The sequence below is a fragment of the Calliopsis andreniformis genome, unplaced genomic scaffold (genome assembly GCF_051401765.1).
Source record: "Calliopsis andreniformis isolate RMS-2024a unplaced genomic scaffold, iyCalAndr_principal scaffold0017, whole genome shotgun sequence".
Classification (NCBI taxonomy): Eukaryota; Metazoa; Arthropoda; class Insecta; order Hymenoptera; family Andrenidae; genus Calliopsis; species Calliopsis andreniformis.
Window position 1 is genome coordinate 11,691,434 of NW_027480429.1, and position 22,966 is coordinate 11,714,399.

The following is a 22,966-nucleotide window of genomic DNA, read 5'->3' on the forward strand; positions in this document are numbered from 1 at the left end:
TTCAACTTTCCGGGCAACCTAGGCATCACCCTAGGGCGTTGCGCCACCAGATCGAATAGTTAGGGCCTTAGAAGTCAACGCCCGAAGCATAAAATACAAAATAAATAAAACTGTTTTTCCATCGTATAAAACGAATAATTGCAACCAGTATGACAGTTAACGTCATTTCTACTTTCCGGGCAACATAGGCTTCACCCTTGGGCGTTGCACCAACAGATTGAATAGTTAGGGCCTAAGAAGTCAACGCCCGAAGCATAAAATACAAAATACATAAAACAGCTTTTCCATCGTATAAAACGAATAATTGCAACCAGTATGAAAGTTAACGTCATTTCTACTTTGCGGGCAACCTAGGCTTCACCCTAAGGCGTTGTTCCACCAGATGGAATAGTTAAGGCCTAAGAAGTCAACGCCAGAAGCATAAAACACTATATAAATACAACAGTTTTTCCATCATATAAAACGAATAATTGCAACCAGGATGAAATTTATGGTCATTTCTACTTTCCGGGCAACCTAGTCTTCACTCTAGGGCGTTGCCCCACCAGATCGAATAGTTAGGGCCTTAGAAGTCAACGCCCGAAGCATAAAACACAAAATAAATAAAACAGCTTTTCCATCGCATAAAACGAATAATTGCAACCAGTATGAAAGTTAACGTCATTTCTACCTTCCGGGCAACATAGGCTTCACCTTGGGCGTTCCACCAACAGATTTAATAATTAGGGCCTTAGAAGTCAACGCCCGAAGCATGAAATACAAAATAAATAGAACAGTTTTTCCATCGTATAAAACGAATAATTGCAACCAGTGTGAAGGTAATGGTCATTTCTACGTTCCGGGGAACTTAGGCGTCACCCTAGGTCTTTGCTCCACCACATCTAATAGCAACGGCCTTAGAAGTCAACCCCAGATGAATAAAATACATAAAGGATGCCACAGCTTTTCCATCGTATAAAACTAATAATTGCAACCAGTGTGAAAGTTATGGTCATTTCTACGTTCCGGGCAACCTAGGCTTCACTCTAGGGCGTTGCGCCACCAGATCGAATAGTTAGGGCCTTAGAAGTCAACGCCAGAAGCATAAAATACGACATAAATACAACAGTTTTTCCATCGTATAAAACGAATAATTGCTACCAGTGTGAAAGTTATGGTCATTTCTACGTTACGCGCAACCTATGCTTCACCCGAGGGCGTTGATCCACCAGATGGAATAGCTAGGGCCTAAGAGTTCAACGCCAGAATCATAAAATACGATATAAATACAACAGCTTTTCCATCGTATAAAACGAATAATTGCAACCAGTGTGGAAGTTATGGTCATTTCTACGTTCCGGACAACCTAGGCTTCACTCTAGGGCGTTGTTCCACCAGATGCAATAGTTAGGGCCTAAGAAGTCAACGCCAGAAGCATAAAACACTATATAAATACAACAGTTTTTCCATCATATAAAACGAATAATTGCAACCAGGATGAAAGTTATTGTCATTTCTACTTTCCGGGCAACCTAGGCTTCACCCTAGGGCGTTGCTCCAACAGATTGAGTAGCTAGGGCCTTAGAAATCAACGCCCGAAGCATAAAATACAAAATAAATAGAACAGTTTTTCCATCGTATAAAACGAATAATTGCTACCGGTTTGAAAGCTATGGTCATTTCTCCGTTCCGGGCAACCTAGGCTTCACTCTAGGGCGTTGCTCCACCGGATCGAATGGTTAGGGCCTTAGAAGTCAACGCCAGTAGCATAAAATACAAAATAAATAAAACAGTTTTTCCATCGTATAAAACGAATAATTGCTACCAGTGTGAAAGTTATGGTCATTTCTACGTTACGCGCATCCTAGGCTTCACCCGAGGGCGTTGCTCCACCAGATCGAATAGTTAGGGCCTTAGAAGTCAACGCCCGAAGCATAAAATGCAAAATAAATAAAACAGGTTTTCCATCGTATAAAACGAATAATTGCAACCAGTATGAAAGTTAACGTCATTTCTACTTTCGGGGCAACATAGGCTTCACCCTTGGGCGTTGCACCAACAGATTGAATAGTTAGGCCCTTAGAAGTCAACGCCAGAAGCATAAAATACGATATAAATAGAATAGCTTTTCCATCCTATAAAACGAATAATTGCAACCAGTGTGGAAGTTATGGTCATGTCTACGTTCCGGGCAACCTAGGCTTCACTCTAGGGCGTTGCTCGACCAGATCGAATAGCTAGGGCCTTAGAAGTCAACGCCTGAAGTATAAAATACAATAAAAATACAACAGCCTTTCCATCCTATAACAGGAATAATTGCAACCCGTGTGAAAGGGATGGTCATTTCTACGTTCCAGGCAACCTAGGCTTCACCCTAGGGCGTTGTTCCACCAGATGGAATAGTTAGGGCCTAAGAAGTCAACGCCAGAAGCATAAAACACTATATAAATACAACAGTTTTTCCATCATATAAAGCGAATAATTGCAACCAGGATGAAATTTATGGTCATTTCTACTTTCCGGGCAACCTAGGCTTCACTCTAGGGCGTTGCCCCACCAGATCGAATAGTTAGGGCCTTAGAAGTCAATGCCCGAAGCATAAAACACAAAATAAATAAAACAGCTTTTCCATCGCATAAAACGAATAATTGCAACCAGTATGAAAGTTAACGTCATTTCTACCTTCCGGGCAACATAGGCTTCACCTTGGGCGTTGCACCAACAGATTTAATAGTTAGGGCCTTAGAAATCAACGCCCGAAGCATGAAATACAAAATAAATAGAACAGTTTTTCCATCGTATAAAACGAATAATTGCAACCAGTGTGAAGGTAATGGTCATTTGTACGTTCCGGGGAACTTAGGCGTCTCCCTAGGGCGTTGCTCCACCACATCTAATAGTAACGGCCTTAGAAGTCAACCCCAGATGAATAAACTACATAAAAGATGCCACAGCTTTTCCATCGTATAAATCTAATAATTGCAACCAGTGTGAAAGTTATGGTCATTTCTACGTTCCGGGCAACCTAGGCTTCACTCTAGGGCGTTGATCCACCAGATGGAATAGTTAGGGCCTAAGAGTTCAACGCCAGAATCATAAAATACGATATAAATACAACAGCTGTTCCATCGTATAAAACGAATAATTGCAACCAGTGTGGAAGTTATGGTCATTTCTACGTTCCGGGCAACCTAGGCTTCACTCTAGGGCGTTGTTCCACCAGATGCAATAGTTAGGGCCTAAGAAGTCAACGCCAGAAGCATAAAACACTATATAAATACAACAGTTTTTCCATCATATAAAACGAATAATTGCAACCAGGATGAAAGTTAACGTCATTTCTACTTTCGGGGCAACATAGGCTTCACCCTTGGGCGTTGCACCAACAGATTGAATAGTCAGGGCCGTAGAAGTCAACGCCAGAAGCATAAAATACGATATAAATAGAACAGATTTTCCATCGTATAAAACGAATAATTGCAACCAGTGTGGAAGTTATGGTCATGTCTACGTTCCGGGCAACCTAGGCTTCACTCTAGGGCGTTGCTCGACCAGATCGGATAGCTAGGGCCTTAGAAGTCAACGCCTGAAGTATAAAATACAATAAAAATACAACAGCCTTTCCATCCTATAACAGGAATAATTGCAACCCGTGTGAAAGTGATGGTCATTTCTACGTTCCAGGCAACTTAGGATTCACCCTAGGGCGTTGTTCCACCAGATGGAATAGTTAGGGCCTATGAAGTCAACGCCAGAAGCATAAAATACTATATAAATACAACAGTTTTTCCATCATATAAAACGAATAATTGCAACCAGTGTAAAAGTTATGGTCATTTCTACTTTCCGGGCAACATAGGCTTCACCCTTGGGCGTTGCACCAACAGATTGAATAGTTAGGCCCTTAGAAGTCAACGCTAGAAGCATAAAATACGATATAAATAGAACAGCTTTTCCATCGTATAAAACGAATAATTGCAACCAGTGTGAAGGTAATGGTCATTTCTACGTTCCAGGCAACTTAGGCGTCACCCTAGGGCGTTGCTCCACCACATCTAATAGCAACGGCTTTAGAAGTCAGCCCCAGATGAATAAAATACATAAAAGATGCCACAGCTTTTCCATCGTATAAAACGAATTATTGCAACCAGTGTGAAGGTTATGGTCATTTCTACGTTCCGGGCAACATAGGCTTCGCCCTAGGGCGTTGCTCCAACAGATTGAATAGTCAGGGCCTTAGAAGTCAACGCCAGAAGCATAAAATACGATATAAATACAACAGCTTTTCCATCGTATAAAACGAATAATTGCAACCAGTATGAAACTTATGGTCATTTCTACTTTCCGAGCAAGCTAGGCTTCACCCTAGGGCGTTGGTCCAACAGATTGAATACTTAGGGCCTTAGAAGTCAACGCCCGAAGCATAAAATGCAATAAAAATACAACAGTGTATCCATCATATAACAGGAATAATTGCAACCAGTTTGAAAGTGATGGCCAATTCTACGTTCCGGGCAACCTAGGCTTCACTCTAGGGCGTTGCTCCACCAGATCGAATAGTTAGTGCCTTAGAAGTCAACGCCAGAAGCATAAAATACAATATAAATACAACAGTTTTTCCATCGTATAAAACGAATAATTGCAACCAGTATGAAACTTATGGTCATTTCTACTTTCCGAGCAAGGCAGGCTTCACCCTAGGGCGTTGCTCCAACAGATTGAACAGTTAGGGCCTTAGAAGTCAACGCCCGAAGCATAAAATGCAATTAAAATACAACAGTGTTTCCATCATATAACAGGAATAATTGCAACCAGTTTGAAAGTGATGGCCAATTCTACGTTCCGGGCAACCTAGGCTTCACTCTAGGGCGTTGCTCCACCAGATCGAGTAGTTAGTGCCTTAGAAGTCAACGCCAGAACCATAAAAAACGATATAAATACAACAGCTTTTCCATCGTATAAAACGGATAATTGCAACCAGTGTGAAAGTAATGGTTATTTCTACGTTCCGAGCACCATAGGCATCACTCTAGGGCGTTGCTCCACCACATCTAATAGCTACGGCCTTAGAAGTCAACGCCAGAGGCATAAAATACAATATAAATACAACAGCGTTTCCATCGTATAAAACGAATAATTGCAAGCAGTGTGATAGTTATGGTCATTTCTACATTCCGAGCAACCTAGGCTTCACTCTAGGGCGTTGCTCCACCAGATCGAATAGTTAGGTCCTTAGAAGTAAACGCCAGAAGCATAAAATACGATATAAATACAACAGCTTTTCCATCGTATAAAAGGATTAATTGCAACCAGTTTGAAAGTTAACGTCATTTCTCCTTTCCGGGCAACCTCGGCTTCACTCTAGGGCGTTGCTCCAACAGATTGAATAGTCAGGGCCTTAGAAGTCAACGCCAGAAGCATAAAATACGATATAAATACAACAGCTTTTCCATCGTATAAAACGAATAATTGCAACCAGTATGAAACTTATGGTCATTTCTACTTTCCGAGCAAGCTAGGCTTCACCCTAGGGCGTTGGTCCAACAGATTGAATACTTAGGGCCTTAGAAGTCAACGCCCCAAGCATAAAATGCAATAAAAATACAACAGTGTATCCATCATATAACAGGAATAATTGCAACCAGTTTGAAAGTGATGGCCAATTCTACGTTCCGGGCAACCTAGGCTTCACTCTAGGGCGTTGCTCCACCAGATCGAATAGTTAGTGCCTTAGAAGTCAACGCCAGAAGCATAAAATACAATATAAATACAACAGTTTTTCCATCGTATAAAACGAATAATTGCAACCAGTATGAAACTTATGGTCATTTCTACTTTCAGAGCAACCTAGGCTTCACCCTAGGGCGTTGCTCCAACAGATTGAATAGTTAGGACCTTAGAAGTCAACGCCCGAACCGTAAAATGCAAAAAAAATACAACAGTGTTTCCATCATATAACAGGAATAATTGCAACCAGTTTGAAAGTGATGGCCAATTCTGCGTTCCGGGCAACCTAGGCTTCACTCTAGGACGTTGCTCCACCAGATCGAATAGTTAGTGCCTTAGAAGTCAACGCCAGAAGCATAAAATACAATATAAATACAACAGCTTTTCCATCGTATAAAACAAATAATTGCAACCAGTATGAAACTTACGGTCATTTCTACTTTCCGAGCAACCTAGGCTTCACCCTAGGGCGTTGCACCAACAGATTGAATAGTTAGGGCCTTAGAAGTCAACGCCCGAAGCATAAAATGCAATAAAAATACAACAGTGTTTCCATTGTATAACAGGAATAATTGCAACCAGTTTGAAAGTGACAGCCAATTCTACGTTCCGGGCAACCTAGGTTTCACTCCAGGGCGTTGCTCCACCAGACCGAATAGTTACGGCCTAAGAAGTCAACGCCAGAAGCATATAATACAATATAAATACAACAGTTTTTCCATCGTATAAAACGAATAATTGCAACCAGTTTGAAAGTGATGGCCAATTCTACGTTCCGGGCAACCTAGGCTTCACTCTAGGGCATTTCTCCACCAGATCGAATAGTTAGTGCCTTAGAAGTCAACGCCAGAAGCATAAAATACAATATAAATACAACAGTTTTTCCATCGTATAAAACGAATAATTGCAACCAGTATGAAACTTATGGTCATTTCTACTTCCCGAGCAACCTAGGCTTCACCCTAGGGCGTTGCTCCAACAGATTGAATAGTTAGGGTCTTAGAGGTCAACGCCCGAAGCATAAAATGCAATAAAAATACAACAGTGTTTCCATCATATAACAGGAATAATTGCAACCAGTTTGAAAGTGATGGCCAATTCTACGTTCCGGGCAAGCTAGGCTTCACTCTAGGGCGTTGCTCCAACAGATCGAATAGTAAGTGCCTTAGAAGTCAACGCCAGAAGCATAAAATACAATATAAATACAACAGCTTTTCCATCGTATAAAACGAATAATTGCAACCAGTATGAAACTTATGGTCATTGCTACTTTCCGAGCAACCTAGGCTTCACCCTAGGGCGTTGCTCCACCAGACCGAATAGTTACGGCCTAAGAAGTCAACGCCAGAAGCATAAAAAACGATATAAATACAACAGCTTTTCCATCGTATAAAACGAATAATTGCAACCAGTGTGAAAGTAATTGTCATTTCTACGTTCCGAGCACCCTAGGCGTCACTCTAGGGCGTTGCTCCACCACATCTAATAGCTACGGCCTTAGAAGTCAACGCCAGAGGCATAAAATACAATATAAATACAACTGCGTTTCCATCGTATAAAACGAATAATTGCAACCAGTGTGAAAGTTATGGTCATTTCTACATTCCGAGCAACCTAGGCTTCACTCTAGGGCGATGCTCCACCAGATCGAATTGTTAGGTCCTTAGAAGTAAACGCCAGAAGCATAAAATACGATATAAATACAACAGCTTTTCCATCGTATAAAAGGATTAATGGCAACCAGTTTGAAAGTGATGGTCATTTCTCCTTTCCGGGCAACCTCGGCTTCACTCTAGGGCGTTGCTCCACCAGATCGAATAGTTAGTGCCTTAGAAGTCAACGACAGATGTATAAAATACAATATATGTACAACAGTTTTTCCATCGTATAAAACGAATAATTGCAACCAGTTTGAAGGTGATGGCCAATTCTACCTTCCGGGCAACCTAGGCTTCACTCTAGGGCGTTACTCCACCAGATCGAATAGATAGTGCCTTAGAAGTCAACGCCAGAAGCATAAAATACAATATAAATACAACAGTTTTTCCATCGTATAAAACGAATAATTGCAACCAGTGTGAAGGTAATGGTCATTTCTACGTTCCGGGGAACTTAGGCGTCACCCTAGGGCGTTGCTCCACCACATCTAATAATAACGGCCTTAGAAGTCAACCCCAGATGAATAAAATACATAAAAGATGCCACAGCTTTTCCATCGTATAAATCTAATAATTGCAACCAGTGTGAAAGTTATGGTCATTTCAACGTTCCGGGCAACCTAGGCTTCACTCTAGGGCGTTGCGCCACCAGATCGAATAGTTAGGGCCTTAGAAGTCAACGCCAGAAGCATAAAATACGATATAAATACAACAGTTTTTCCATCGTATAAAACGAATAATTGCTTCCAGTGTGAAAGTTATGGTCATTTCTACGTTACGCGCAACCTAGGCTTCACCCGAGGGCGTTGATCCACCAGATGGAATAGTTAGGGCCTAAGAGTTCAACGCCAGAATCATAAAATACGATATAAATACAACAGCTTTTCCATCGTATAAAACGAATAATTGCAACCAGTGTGGAAGTTATGATCATTTCTACGTTCCGGGCAACCTAGGCTTCACTCTAGGGCGTTGTTCCACCAGATGCAATAGTTAGGGCCTAAGAAGTCAACGCCAGAAGCATAAAACACTATATAAATACAACAGTTTTTCCATCATATAAAACGAATAATTGCAACCAGGATGAAAGTTATTCTTCATTTCTACTTTCCGGGCAACCTAGGCTTCACCCTAGGGCGTTGCTCCAACAGATTGAGTAGCTAGGGCCTTAGAAGTCAATGCCCGAAGCATAAAATACAATATAAATACAACAGTTTTTCCATCGTATAAAACGAATAATTGAAACCAGTATGAAAGCTAACGTCATTTCTACTTTCCGGGCTACCTAGGCTTCACCCTAGAGCGTTGCACCAACAGATTGAATAGTTAGGGCCTTAGAAGCCAACGCCAGAAGCATAAAGTACAATAAAGATGCAAAAGTTTTTCCATCGTATAACAGGAATAACTGCAAACAGTGTGAAAGTTATGGTCATTTCTACGTTCCGGGCAACCTCGGCTTCACTCTAGGGCGTAGCGGCACCAGATCGAATAGTTAGGGCCTTAGAAATCAACGCCCGAAGCATAAAATACAAAATAAATAATACAGTTTTTCCATCGTATAAAACGAATAATTGCAACCAGTGTGGAAGTTATGGTCATTTCTACGTTCCGGGCAACCTAGGCTTCACTCTAGGGCGTTCCTCCACCAGATCGAATAGTTAGGGCCTTAGAAGTCTACGCCCGAAGCATAAAATACAAAATAAATAAAACAGTTTTCCATCGTATAAAAAGAATAATTGCAACCAGTATGAAAGTTAACGTCATTTCTACTTTCGGGGCAACATAGGCTTCACCCTTGGGCGTTGCACCAACAGATTGAATAGTTAGGCCCTTAGAAGTCAACGCCAGAAGCATAAAATACGATATAAATAGAACAGCTTTTCCATCGTATAAAACGAATAATTGCAACCAGTGTGGAAGTTATGGTCATGTCTACGTTCCGGGCAACCTAGGCTTCACTCTAGGGCGTTGCTCGACCAGATCGCATAGCTAGGGCCTTAGAAGTCAACGCCTGAAGTATAAAATACAATAAAAATACAACAGCCTTTCCATCCTATAACAGGAATAATTGCAACCCGTGTGAAAGTGATGGTCATTTCTACGTTCCAGGCAACTTAGGATTCACCCTAGGGCGTTGTTCCACCAGATGGAATAGTTAGGGCCTAAGAAGTCAACGCCAGAAGCATAAAACACTATATAAATACAACAGTTTTTCCATCATATAAAACGAATAATTGCAACCAGTGTAAAAGTTATGGTCATTTCTACTTTCCGGGCAACATAGGCTTCACCCTTGGGCGTTGCACCAACAGATTGAATAGTTAGGCCCTTAGAAGTCAACGCCAGAAGCATAAAATACGATATAAATAGAACAGCTTTTCCATCGTATAAAACGAATAATTGCAACCAGTGTGAAGGTAATGGTCATTTCTACGTTCCAGGCAACTTAGGCGTCACCCTAGGGCGTTGCTCCACCACATCTAATAGCAACGGCCTTAGAAGTCAGCCCCAGATAAATAAAATACATAAAAGATGCCACAGCTTTTCCATGGTATAAAACGAATTATTGCAACCAGTGTGAAAGTTATGGTCATTTCTACGTTCCGGGCAACATAGGCTTCACTCTAGGGCGTGGCGCCACCAGATCGAATAGTTAGGGCCTTAGAAGTCAACGCCAGAAGCATAAAATACGATATAAATACAACAGCTTTTCCATCGTATAAAACGAATAATTGCAACCAGTGTGGAAGTTATGGTCATTTCTACGTTCCGGGCAACCTAGGCTTCACTCTAGGGCGTTGTTCCACCAGATGGAATAGTTAGGGCCTAAGAAGTCAACGCCAGAAGCATAAAACACTATATAAATACAACAGTTTTTCCATCATATAAAACGAATGATAGCAACCAGTGTGAAAGTTATGGTCATTTCTACGTTCCGGGCAACATAGGCTTCACTCTAGGGCGTCGCGCCACCAGATCGAATAGTTAGGGCCTTAGAAGTCAACGCCCGAAGCATAAAATACAAAATATATAAAACAGCTTTTCCATCGTATAAAACGAATAATTGCAACCAGTATGAAAGTTAACGTCATTTCTACTTTGCGGGCAACCTAGGCTTCACCCTAAGGCGTTGTTCCACCAGATGGAATAGTTAAGGCCTAAGAAGTCAACGCCAGAAGCATAAAACACTATATAAATACAACAGTTTTTCCATCATATAAAACGAATAATTGCAACCAGGATGAAATTTATGGTCATTTCTACTTTCCGGGCAACCTAGGCTTCACTCTAGGGCGTTGCCCCACCAGATCGAATAGTTAGGGCCTTAGAAGTCAACGCCAGAAGCATAAAATACGATATAAATACAACAGCATTTCCACCGTATTAAATGAATAATTGCAAACAGTGTGAAAGTAGTGGTCATTTCTACGTTCCGAGCAACCTAGGCTTCACTCTAGGCCGGTGCTCCAACATATCGAATAGCTACGGCCTTAGAAGTCTACGACTGAAGCATAAAATACGATATAAATACAACAGTTTTTCCATCGTATAAAACGAATAATTGCTACCAGTGTGAAAGTTATGGTCATTTCTACGTTACGCGCAACCTAGGCTTCACCCGAGGGCGTTGATCCACCAGATGGAATAGTTAGGGCCTAAGAGTTCAACGCCAGAATCATAAAATACGATATAAATACAACAGCTTTTCCATCGTATAAAACGAATAATTGCAACCAGTGTGGAAGTTATGGTCATTTCTACGTTCCGGACAACCTAGGCTTCACTCTAGGGCGTTGTTCCACCAGATGCAATAGTTAGGGCCTAAGAAGTCAACGCCAGAAGCATAAAACACTATATAAATACAACAGTTTTTCCATCATATAAAACGAATAATTGCAACCAGTATGAAAGTTATTGTCATTTCTACTTTCCGGGCAACCTAGGCTTCACCCTAGGGCGTTGCTCCAACAGATTGAGTAGCTAGGGCCTTAGAAGTCAATGCCCGAAACATAAAATACAATATAAATACAACAGTTTTTCCATCGTATAAAACGAATAATTGAAACCAGTATGAAAGTTAACGTCATTTCTACTTTCCGGGCTACGTAGGCTTCACCCTAGAGCGTTGCACCATCAGATTGAATAGTTAGGGCCTTAGAAGCCAACGCCAGAAGCATAAAGTACAATAAAGATGCAAAAGTTTTTCCATCGTATAACAGGAATAACTGCAAACAGTGTGAAAGTTATGGTCATTTCTACGTTCCGGGCAACCTCGGCTTCACTCTAGGGCGTTGCGGCACCAGATCGAATAGTTAGGACCTTAGAAATCGACGCCCGAAGCATAAAATACAAAATCAATAATACAGTTTTTCCATCGTATAAAACGAATAATTGCATCCAGTGTGGAAGTTATGGTCATTTCTACGTTCCGGGCAACCTAGGCTTCACCCTAGGGCGTTGCACGAACAGATTGAATAGTTAGGGCCTTAGAAGTCAACGCCAGAAGCATAAAATACGATATAAATAGAACAGCTTTTCCATCGTATAAAACGAATGATTGCAACCGGTGTGGAAGTTATGGTCATGTCTACGTTCCGGGCAACCTAGGCTTCACTCTAGGGCGTTGCTCGACCAGATCGGATAGCTAGGGCCTTAGAAGTCAACGCCTGAAGTATAAAATACAATAAAAATACAACAGCCTTTCCATCCTATAACAGGAATAATTGCAACCCGTGTGAAAGTGATGGTCATTTCTACGTTCCAGGCAACCTAGGCTTCACCCTAGGGCGTTGTTCCACCAGATGGAATAGTTAGGGCCTAAGAAGTCAACGCCAGAAGCATAAAACACTATATAAATACAACAGTTTTTCCATCATATAAAACGAATAATTGCAACCAGGGTGAAAGTTATGGTCATTTCAACTTTCCGGGCAACCTAGGCTTCACCCTAGGGCGTTGCGCCACCAGATCGAATAGTTAGGGCCTTAGAAGTCAACGCCCGAAGCATAAAATACAAAATAAATAAAACTGTTTTTCCATCGTATAAAACGAATAATTGCAACCAGTATGACAGTTAACGTCATTTCTACTTTCCGGGCAACATAGGCTTCACCCTTGGGCGTTGCACCAACAGATTGAATAGTTAGGGCCTAAGAAGTCAACGCCCGAAGCATAAAATACAAAATACATAAAACAGCTTTTCCATCGTATAAAACGAATAATTGCAACCAGTATGAAAGTTAACGTCATTTCTACTTTGCGGGCAACCTAGGCTTCACCCTAAGGCGTTGTTCCACCAGATGGAATAGTTAAGGCCTAAGAAGTCAATGCCAGAAGCATAAAACACTATATAAATACAACAGTTTTTCCATCATATAAAACGAATAATTGCAACCAGGATGAAATTTATGGTCATTTCTACTTTCCGGGCAACCTAGTCTTCACTCTAGGGCGTTGCCCCACCAGATCGAATAGTTAGGGCCTTAGAAGTCAACGCCCGAAGCATAAAACACAAAATGAATAAAACAGCTTTTCCATCGCATAAAACGAATAATTGCAACCAGTATGAAAGTTAACGTCATTTCTACCTTCCGGGCAACATAGGCTTCACCTTGGGCGTTGCACCAACAGATTTAATAATTAGGGCCTTAGAAGTCAACGCCCGAAGCATGAAATACAAAATAAATAGAACAGTTTTTCCATCGTATAAAACGAATAATTGCAACCAGTGTGAAGGTAATGGTCATTTCTACGTTCCGGGGAACTTAGGCGTCACCCTAGGTCTTTGCTCCACCACATCTAATAGCAACGGCCTTAGAAGTCAACCCCAGATGAATAAAATACATAAAGGATGCCACAGCTTTTCCATCGTATAAAACTAATAAATGCAACCAGTGTGAAAGTTATGGTCATTTCTACGTTCCGGGCAACCTAGGCTTCACTCTAGGACGTTGCGCCACCAGATCGAATAGTTAGGGCCTTAGAAGTCAACGCCAGAAGCATAAAATACGATATAAATACAACAGTTTTTCCATCGTATAAAACGAATAATTGCTACCAGTGTGAAAGTTATGGTCATTTCTACGTTACGCGCAACCTATGCTTCACCCGAGGGCGTTGATCCACCAGATGGAATAGTTAGGGCCTAAGAGTTCAACGCCAGAATCATAAAATACGATATAAATACAACAGCTTTTCCATCGTATAAAACGAATAATTGCAACCAGTGTGGAAGTTATGGTCATTTCTACGTTCCGGACAACCTAGGCTTCACTCTAGGGCGTTGTTCCACCAGATGCAATAGTTAGGGCCTAAGAAGTCAACGCCAGAAGCATAAAACACTATATAAATACAACAGTTTTTCCATCATATAAAACGAATAATTGCAACCAGGTTGAAAGTTATTGTCATTTCTACTTTCCGGGCAACCTAGGCTTCACCCTAGGGCGTTGCTCCAACAGATTGAGTAGCTAGGGCCTTAGAAGTCAATTCCCGAAGCATAAAATACAATATAAATACAACAGTTTTTCCATCGTATAAAACGAATAATTGAAACCAGTATGAAAGTTAACGTCATTTCTACTTTCCGGGCTACCTAGGTTTCACCCTAGAGCGTTGCACCAACAGATTGAATAGTTAGGACCTTAGAAGCCAACGCCAGAAGCATAAAGTACAATAAAGATGCAAAAGTTTTTCCATCGTATAACAGGAATAACTGCAAACAGTGTGAAAGTTATGGTCATTTCTACGTTCCGGGCAACCTCGGCTTCACTCTAGGGCGTTGCGGCACCAGATCGAATAGTTAGGGCCTTAGAAATCAACGCCCGAAGCATAAAATACAAAATAAATAATACAGTTTTTCCATCGTATAAAACGAATAATTGCAACCAGTGTGGAAGTTATGGTCATTTCTACGTTCCGGGCAACCTAGGCTTCACTCTAGGGCGTTGCTCCACCAGATCGAATAGTTAGGGCCTTAGAAGTCTACGCCCGAAGCATAAAATACAAAATAAATAAAACAGTTTTTCCATCGTATAAAAAGAATAATTGCAACCAGTATGAAAGTTAACGTCATTTCTACTTTCGGGGCAACATAGGCTTCACCCTTGGGCGTTGCACCAGCAGATTGAATAGTTAGGCCCTTATAGAAGTCAACGCCAGAAGCATAAAATACGATATAAATAGAACAGCTTTTCCATCGTATAAAACGAATAATTGCAACCAGTGTGGAAGTTATGGTCATGTCTACGTTCCGGGCAACATAGGCTTCACTCTAGGGCGTTGCTCGACCAGATCGAATAGCTAGGGCCTTAGAAGTCAACGCCTGAAGTATAAAATACAATAAAAATACAACAGCCTTTCCATCCTATAACAGGAATAACTGCAACCCGTGTGAAAGTGATGGTCATTTCTACGTTCCAGGCAACCTAGGATTCACCCTAGGGCGTTGTTTCACCAGATGGAATAGTTAGGGCCTAAGAAGTCAACGCCAGAAGCATAAAACACTATATAAATACAACAGCTTTTCCAACATATAAAACGGATAATTGCAACCAGGATGAACGTTATGGTCATTTCTACGTTCCGGGCAACCTAGGCTTCACTCTAGGGCGTTATGCCACCAGATCGAATAGTTAGGGCCTTAGAAGTCAACGCCCGAATCATAAAATACAAAATAAATAAAACAGTTTTTCCATCGTATAAAACGAATAATTACAACCAGTATAAAAGTTAACGTCATTTCTACTTTCCGGGCAACATAGGCTTCACCCTTGGGCGTTGCACCAACAGATTGAATAGTTAGGGCCTTAGAAGTCAACGCCCGAAGCATAAAATACAAAATAAATAGAACAGTTTTTCCATCGTATAAAACGAATAATTGCTACCGGTTTGAAAGCTATGGTCATTTCTCCGTTCCGGGCAACCTAGGCTTCACTCTAGGGCGTTGCTCCACCGGATCGAATGGTTAGGGCCTTAGAAGTCAACGCCAGTAGCATAAAATACAAAATAAATAAAACAGTTTTTCCATCGTATAAAACGAATAATTGCTACCAGTGTGAAAGTTATGGTCATTTCTACGTTACGCGCATCCTAGGCTTCACCCGAGGGCGTTGCTCCACCAGATCGAATAGTTAGGGCCTTAGAAGTCAACGCCCGAAGCATAAAATGCAAAATAAATAAAACAGGTTTTCCATCGTATAAAACGAATAATTGCAACCAGTATGAAAGTTAACGTCATTTCTACTTTCGGGGCAACATAGGCTTCACCCTTGGGCGTTGCACCAACAGATTGAATAGTTAGGCCCTTAGAAGTCAACGCCAGAAGCATAAAATACGATATAAATAGAATAGCTTTTCCATCCTATAAAACGAATAATTGCAACCAGTGTGGAAGTTATGGTCATGTCTACGTTCCGGGCAACCTAGGCTTCACTCTAGGGCGTTGCTCGACCAGATCGAATAGCTAGGGCCTTAGAAGTCAACGCCTGAAGTATAAAATACAATAAAAATACAACAGCCTTTCCATCCTATAACAGGAATAATTGCAACCCGTGTGAAAGGGATGGTCATTTCTACGTTCCAGGCAACCTAGGCTTCACCCTAGGGCGTTGTTCCACCAGATGGAATAGTTAGGGCCTAAGAAGTCAACGCCAGAAGCATAAAACACTATATAAATACAACAGTTTTTCCATCATATAAAGCGAATAATTGCAACCAGGATGAAATTTATGGTCATTTCTACTTTCCGGGCAACCTAGGCTTCACTCTAGGGCGTTGCCCCACCAGATCGAATAGTTAGGGCCTTAGAAGTCAATGCCCGAAGCATAAAACACAAAATAAATAAAACAGCTTTTCCATCGCATAAAACGAATAATTGCAACCAGTATGAAAGTTAACGTCATTTCTACCTTCCGGGCAACATAGGCTTCACCTTGGGCGTTGCACCAACAGATTTAATAGTTAGGGCCTTAGAAGTCAACGCCCGAAGCATGAAATACAAAATAAATAGAACAGTTTTTCCATCGTATAAAACGAATAATTGCAACCAGTGTGAAGGTAATGGTCATTTGTACGTTCCGGGGAACTTAGGCGTCTCCCTAGGGCGTTGCTCCACCACATCTAATAGTAACGGCCTTAGAAGTCAACCCCAGATGAATAAAATACATAAAAGATGCCACAGCTTTTCCATCGTATAAATCTAATAATTGCAACCAGTGTGAAAGTTATGGTCATTTCTACGTTCCGGGCAACCTAGGCTTCACTCTAGGGCGTTGATCCACCAGATGGAATAGTTAGGGCCTAAGAGTTCAACGCCAGAATCATAAAATACGATATAAATACAACAGCTGTTCCATCGTATAAAACGAATAATTGCAACCAGTGTGGAAGTTATGGTCATTTCTACGTTCCGGGCAACCTAGGCTTCACTCTAGGGCGTTGTTCCACCAGATGCAATAGTTAGGGCCTAAGAAGTCAACGCCAGGAGCATAAAACACTATATAAATACAACAGTTTTTCCATCATATAAAACGAATAATTGCAACCAGGATGAAAGTTAACGTCATTTCTACTTTCGGGGCAACATAGGCTTCACCCTTGGGCGTTGCACCAACAGATTGAATAGTCAGGGCCTTAGAAGTCAACGCCAGAAGCATAAAATACGATATAAATAGAACAGCTTTTCCATCGTATAAAACGAATAATTGCAACCAGTGTGGAAGTTATGGTCATGTCTACGTTCCGGGCAACCTAGGCTTCACTCTAGGGCGTTGCTCGACCAGATCGGATAGCTAGGGCCTTAGAAGTCAACGCCTGAAGTATAAAATACAATAAAAATACAACAGCCTTTCCATCCTATAACAGGAATAATTGCAACCCGTGTGAAAGTGATGGTCATTTCTACGTTCCAGGCAACTTAGGATTCACCCTAGGGCGTTGTTCCACCAGATGGAATAGTTAGGGCCTATGAAGTCAACGCCAGAAGCATAAAATACTATATAAATACAACAGTTTTTCCATCATATAAAACGAATAATTGCAACCAGTGTAAAAGTTATGGTCATTTCTACTTTCCGGGCAACATAGGCTTCACCCTTGGGCGTTGCACCAACAGATTGAATAGTTAGGCCCTTAGAAGTCAACGCTAGAAGCATAAAATACGATATAAATAGAACAGCTTTTCCATCGTATAAAACGAATAATTGCAACCAGTGTGAAGGTAATGGTCATTTCTACGTTCCAGGCAACTTAGGCGTCACCCTAGGGCGTTGCTCCACCACATCTAATAGCAACGGCTTTAGAAGTCAGCCCCAGATGAATAAAATACATAAAAGATGCCACAGCTTTTCCATCGTATAAAACGAATTATTGCAACCAGTGTGAAGGTTATGGTCATTTCTACGTTCCGGGCAACATAGGCTTCGCCCTAGGGCGTTGCTCCAACAGATTGAATAGTCAGGGCCTTAGAAGTCAACGCCAGAAGCATAAAATACGATATAAATACAACAGCTTTTCCATCGTATAAAACGAATAATTGCAACCAGTATGAAACTTATGGTCATTTCTACTTTCCGAGCAAGCTAGGCTTCACCCTAGGGCGTTGGTCCAACAGATTGAATACTTAGGGCCTTAGAAGTCAACGCCCGAAGCATAAAATGCAATAAAAATACAACAGTGTATCCATCATATAACAGGAATAATTGCAACCAGTTTGAAAGTGACAGCCAATTCTACGTTCCGGGCAACCTAGGTTTCACTCCAGGGCGTTGCTCCACCAGACCGAATAGTTACGGCCTAAGAAGTCAACGCCAGAAGCATATAATACAATATAAATACAACAGTTTTTCCATCGTATAAAACGAATAATTGCAACCAGTTTGAAAGTGATGGCCAATTCTACGTTCCGGGCAACCTAGGCTTCACTCTAGGGCATTTCTCCACCAGATCGAATAGTTAGTGCCTTAGAAGTCAACGCCAGAAGCATAAAATACAATATAAATACAACAGTTTTTCCATCGTATAAAACGAATAATTGCAACCAGTATGAAACTTATGGTCATTTCTACTTCCCGAGCAACCTAGGCTTCACCCTAGGGCGTTGCTCCAACAGATTGAATAGTTAGGGTCTTAGAGGTCAACGCCCGAAGCATAAAATGCAATAAAAATACAACAGTGTTTCCATCATATAACAGGAATAATTGCAACCAGTTTGAAAGTGATGGCCAATTCTACGTTCCGGGCAAGCTAGGCTTCACTCTAGGGCGTTGCTCCAACAGATCGAATAGTAAGTGCCTTAGAAGTCAACGCCAGAAGCATAAAATACAAAATAAATAATACAGTTTTTCCATCGTATAAAACGAATAATTGCAACCAGTGTGGAAGTTATGGTCATTTCTACGTTCCGGGCAACCTAGGCTTCACTCTAGGGCGTTCCTCCACCAGATCGAATAGTTAGGGCCTTAGAAGTCTACGCCCGAAGCATAAAATACAAAATAAATAAAACAGTTTTCCATCGTATAAAAAGAATAATTGCAACCAGTATGAAAGTTAACGTCATTTCTACTTTCGGGGCAACATAGGCTTCACCCTTGGGCGTTGCACCAACAGATTGAATAGTTAGGCCCTTAGAAGTCAACGCCAGAAGCATAAAATACGATATAAATAGAACAGCTTTTCCATCGTATAAAACGAATAATTGCAACCAGTGTGGAAGTTATGGTCATGTCTACGTTCCGGGCAACCTAGGCTTCACTCTAGGGCGTTGCTCGACCAGATCGCATAGCTAGGGCCTTAGAAGTCAACGCCGGAAGTATAAAATACAATAAAAATACAACAGCCTTTCCATCCTATAACAGGAATAATTGCAACCCGTGTGAAAGTGATGGTCATTTCTACGTTCCAGGCAACTTAGGATTCACCCTAGGGCGTTGTTCCACCAGATGGAGTAGTTAGGGCCTAAGAAGTCAACGCCAGAAGCATAAAACACTATATAAATACAACAGTTTTTCCATCATATAAAACGAATAATTGCCACCAGTGTAAAAGTTATGGTCATTTCTACTTTCCGGGCAACATAGGCTTCACCCTTGGGCGTTGCACCAACAGATTGAATAGTTAGGCCCTTAGAAGTCAACGCCAGAAGCATAAAATACGATATAAATAGAACAGCTTTTCCATCGTATAAAACGAATAATTGCAACCAGTGTGAAGGTAATGGTCATTTCTACGTTCCAGGCAACTTAGGCGTCACCCTAGGGCGTTGCTCCACCACATCTAATAGCAACGGCCTTAGAAGTCAGCCCCAGATAAATAAAATACATAAAAGATGCCACAGCTTTTCCATGGTATAAAACGAATTATTGCAACCAGTGTGAAAGTTATGGTCATTTCTACGTTCCGGGCAACATAGGCTTCACTCTAGGGCGTGGCGCCACCAGATCGAATAGTTAGGGCCTTAGAAGTCAACGCCAGAAGCATAAAATACGATATAAATACAACAGCTTTTCCATCGTATAAAACGAATAATTGCAACCAGTGTGGAAGTTATGGTCATTTCTACGTTCCGGGCAACCTAGGCTTCACTCTAGGGCGTTGTTCCACCAGATGGAATAGTTAGGGCCTAAGAAGTCAACGCCAGAAGCATAAAACACTATATAAATACAACAGTTTTTCCATCATATAAAACGAATGATAGCAACCAGTGTGAAAGTTATGGTCATTTCTACGTTCCGGGCAACATAGGCTTCACTCTAGGGCGTCGCGCCACCAGATCGAATAGTTAGGGCCTTAGAAGTCAACGCCCGAAGCATAAAATACAAAATATATAAAACAGCTTTTCCATCGTATAAAACGAATAATTGCAACCAGTATGAAAGTTAACGTCATTTCTACTTTGCGGGCAACCTAGGCTTCACCCTAAGGCGTTGTTCCACCAGATGGAATAGTTAAGGCCTAAGAAGTCAACGCCAGAAGCATAAAACACTATATAAATACAACAGTTTTTCCATCATATAAAACGAATAATTGCAACCAGGATGAAATTTATGGTCATTTCTACTTTCCGCGCAACCTAGGCTTCACTCTAGGGCGTTGCCCCACCAGATCGAATAGTTAGGGCCTTAGAAGTCAACGCCAGAAGCATAAAATACGATATAAATACAACAGCATTTCCACCGTATTAAATGAATAATTGCAAACAGTGTGAAAGTAGTGGTCATTTCTACGTTCCGAGCAACCTAGGCTTCACTCTAGGCCGGTGCTCCAACATATCGAATAGCTACGGCCTTAGAAGTCTACGACTGAAGCATAAAATACGATATAAATACAACAGTTTTTCCATCGTATAAAACGAATAATTGCTACCAGTGTGAAAGTTATGGTCATTTCTACGTTACGCGCAACCTAGGCTTCACCCGAGGGCGTTGATCCACCAGATGGAATAGTTAGGGCCTAAGAGTTCAACGCCAGAATCATAAAATACGATATAAATACAACAGCTTTTCCATCGTATAAAACGAATAATTGCAACCAGTGTGGAAGTTATTGTCATTTCTACTTTCCGGGCAACCTAGGCTTCACCCTAGGGCGTTGCTCCAACAGATTGAGTAGCTAGGGCCTTAGAAGTCAATGCCCGAAACATAAAATACAATATAAATACAACAGTTTTTCCATCGTATAAAACGAATAATTGAAACCAGTATGAAAGTTAACGTCATTTCTACTTTCCGGGCTACGTAGGCTTCACCCTAGAGCGTTGCACCATCAGATTGAATAGTTAGGGCCTTAGAAGCCAACGCCAGAAGCATAAAGTACAATAAAGATGCAAAAGTTTTTCCATCGTATAACAGGAATAACTGCAAACAGTGTGAAAGTTATGGTCATTTCTACGTTCCGGGCAACCTCGGCTTCACTCTAGGGCGTTGCGGCACCAGATCGAATAGTTAGGACCTTAGAAATCGACGCCCGAAGCATAAAATACAAAATCAATAATACAGTTTTTCCATCGTATAAAACGAATAATTGAAACCAGTATGAAAGTTAACGTCATTTCTACTTTCCGGGCTACGTAGGCTTCACCCTAGAGCGTTGCACCATCAGATTGAATAGTTAGGGCCTTAGAAGCCAACGCCAGAAGCATAAAGTACAATAAAGATGCAAAAGTTTTTCCATCGTATAACAGGAATAACTGCAAACAGTGTGAACGTTATGGTCATTTCTACGTTCCGGGCAACCTCGGCTTCACTCTAGGGCGTTGCGGCACCAGATCGAATAGTTAGGACCTTAGAAATCGACGCCCGAAGCATAAAATACAAAATCAATAATACAGTTTTTCCATCGTATAAAACGAATAATTGCATCCAGTGTGGAAGTTATGGTCATTTCTACGTTCCGGGCAACCTAGGCTTCACCCTAGGGCGTTGCACGAACAGATTGAATAGTTAGGGCCTTAGAAGTCAACGCCAGAAGCATAAAATACGATATAAATAGAACAGCTTTTCCATCGTATAAAACGAATGATTGCAACCGGTGTGGAAGTTATGGTCATGTCTACGTTCCGGGCAACCTAGGCTTCACTCTAGGGCGTTGCTCGACCAGATCGGATAGCTAGGGCCTTAGAAGTCAACGCCTGAAGTATAAAATACAATAAAAATACAACAGCCTTTCCATCCTATAACAGGAATAATTGCAACCCGTGTGAAAGTGATGGTCATTTCTACGTTCCAGGCAACCTAGGCTTCACCCTAGGGCGTTGTTCCACCAGATGGAATAGTTAGGGCCTAAGAAGTCAACGCCAGAAGCATAAAACACTATATAAATACAACAGTTTTTCCATCATATAAAACGAATAATTGCAACCAGGGTGAAAGTTATGGTCATTTCAACTTTCCGGGCAACCTAGGCTTCACCCTAGGGCGTTGCGCCACCAGATCGAATAGTTAGGGCCTTAGAAGTCAACGCCCGAAGCATAAAATACAAAATAAATAAAACTGTTTTTCCATCGTATAAAACGAATAATTGCAACCAGTATGACAGTTAACGTCATTTCTACTTTCCGGGCAACATAGGCTTCACCCTTGGGCGTTGCACCAACAGATTGAATAGTTAGGGCCTAAGAAGTCAACGCCCGAAGCATAAAATACAAAATACATAAAACAGCTTTTCCATCGTATAAAACGAATAATTGCAACCAGTATGAAAGTTAACGTCATTTCTACTTTGCGGGCAACCTAGGCTTCACCCTAAGGCGTTGTTCCACCAGATGGAATAGTTAAGGCCTAAGAAGTCAACGCCAGAAGCATAAAACACTATATAAATACAACAGTTTTTCCATCATATAAAACGAATAATTGCAACCAGGATGAAATTTATGGTCATTTCTACTTTCCGGGCAACCTAGTCTTCACTCTAGGGCGTTGCCCCACCAGATCGAATAGTTAGGGCCTTAGAAGTCAACGCCCGAAGCATAAAACACAAAATAAATAAAACAGCTTTTCCATCGCATAAAACGAATAATTGCAACCAGTATGAAAGTTAACGTCATTTCTACCTTCCGGGCAACATAGGCTTCACCTTGGGCGTTGCACCAACAGATTTAATAATTA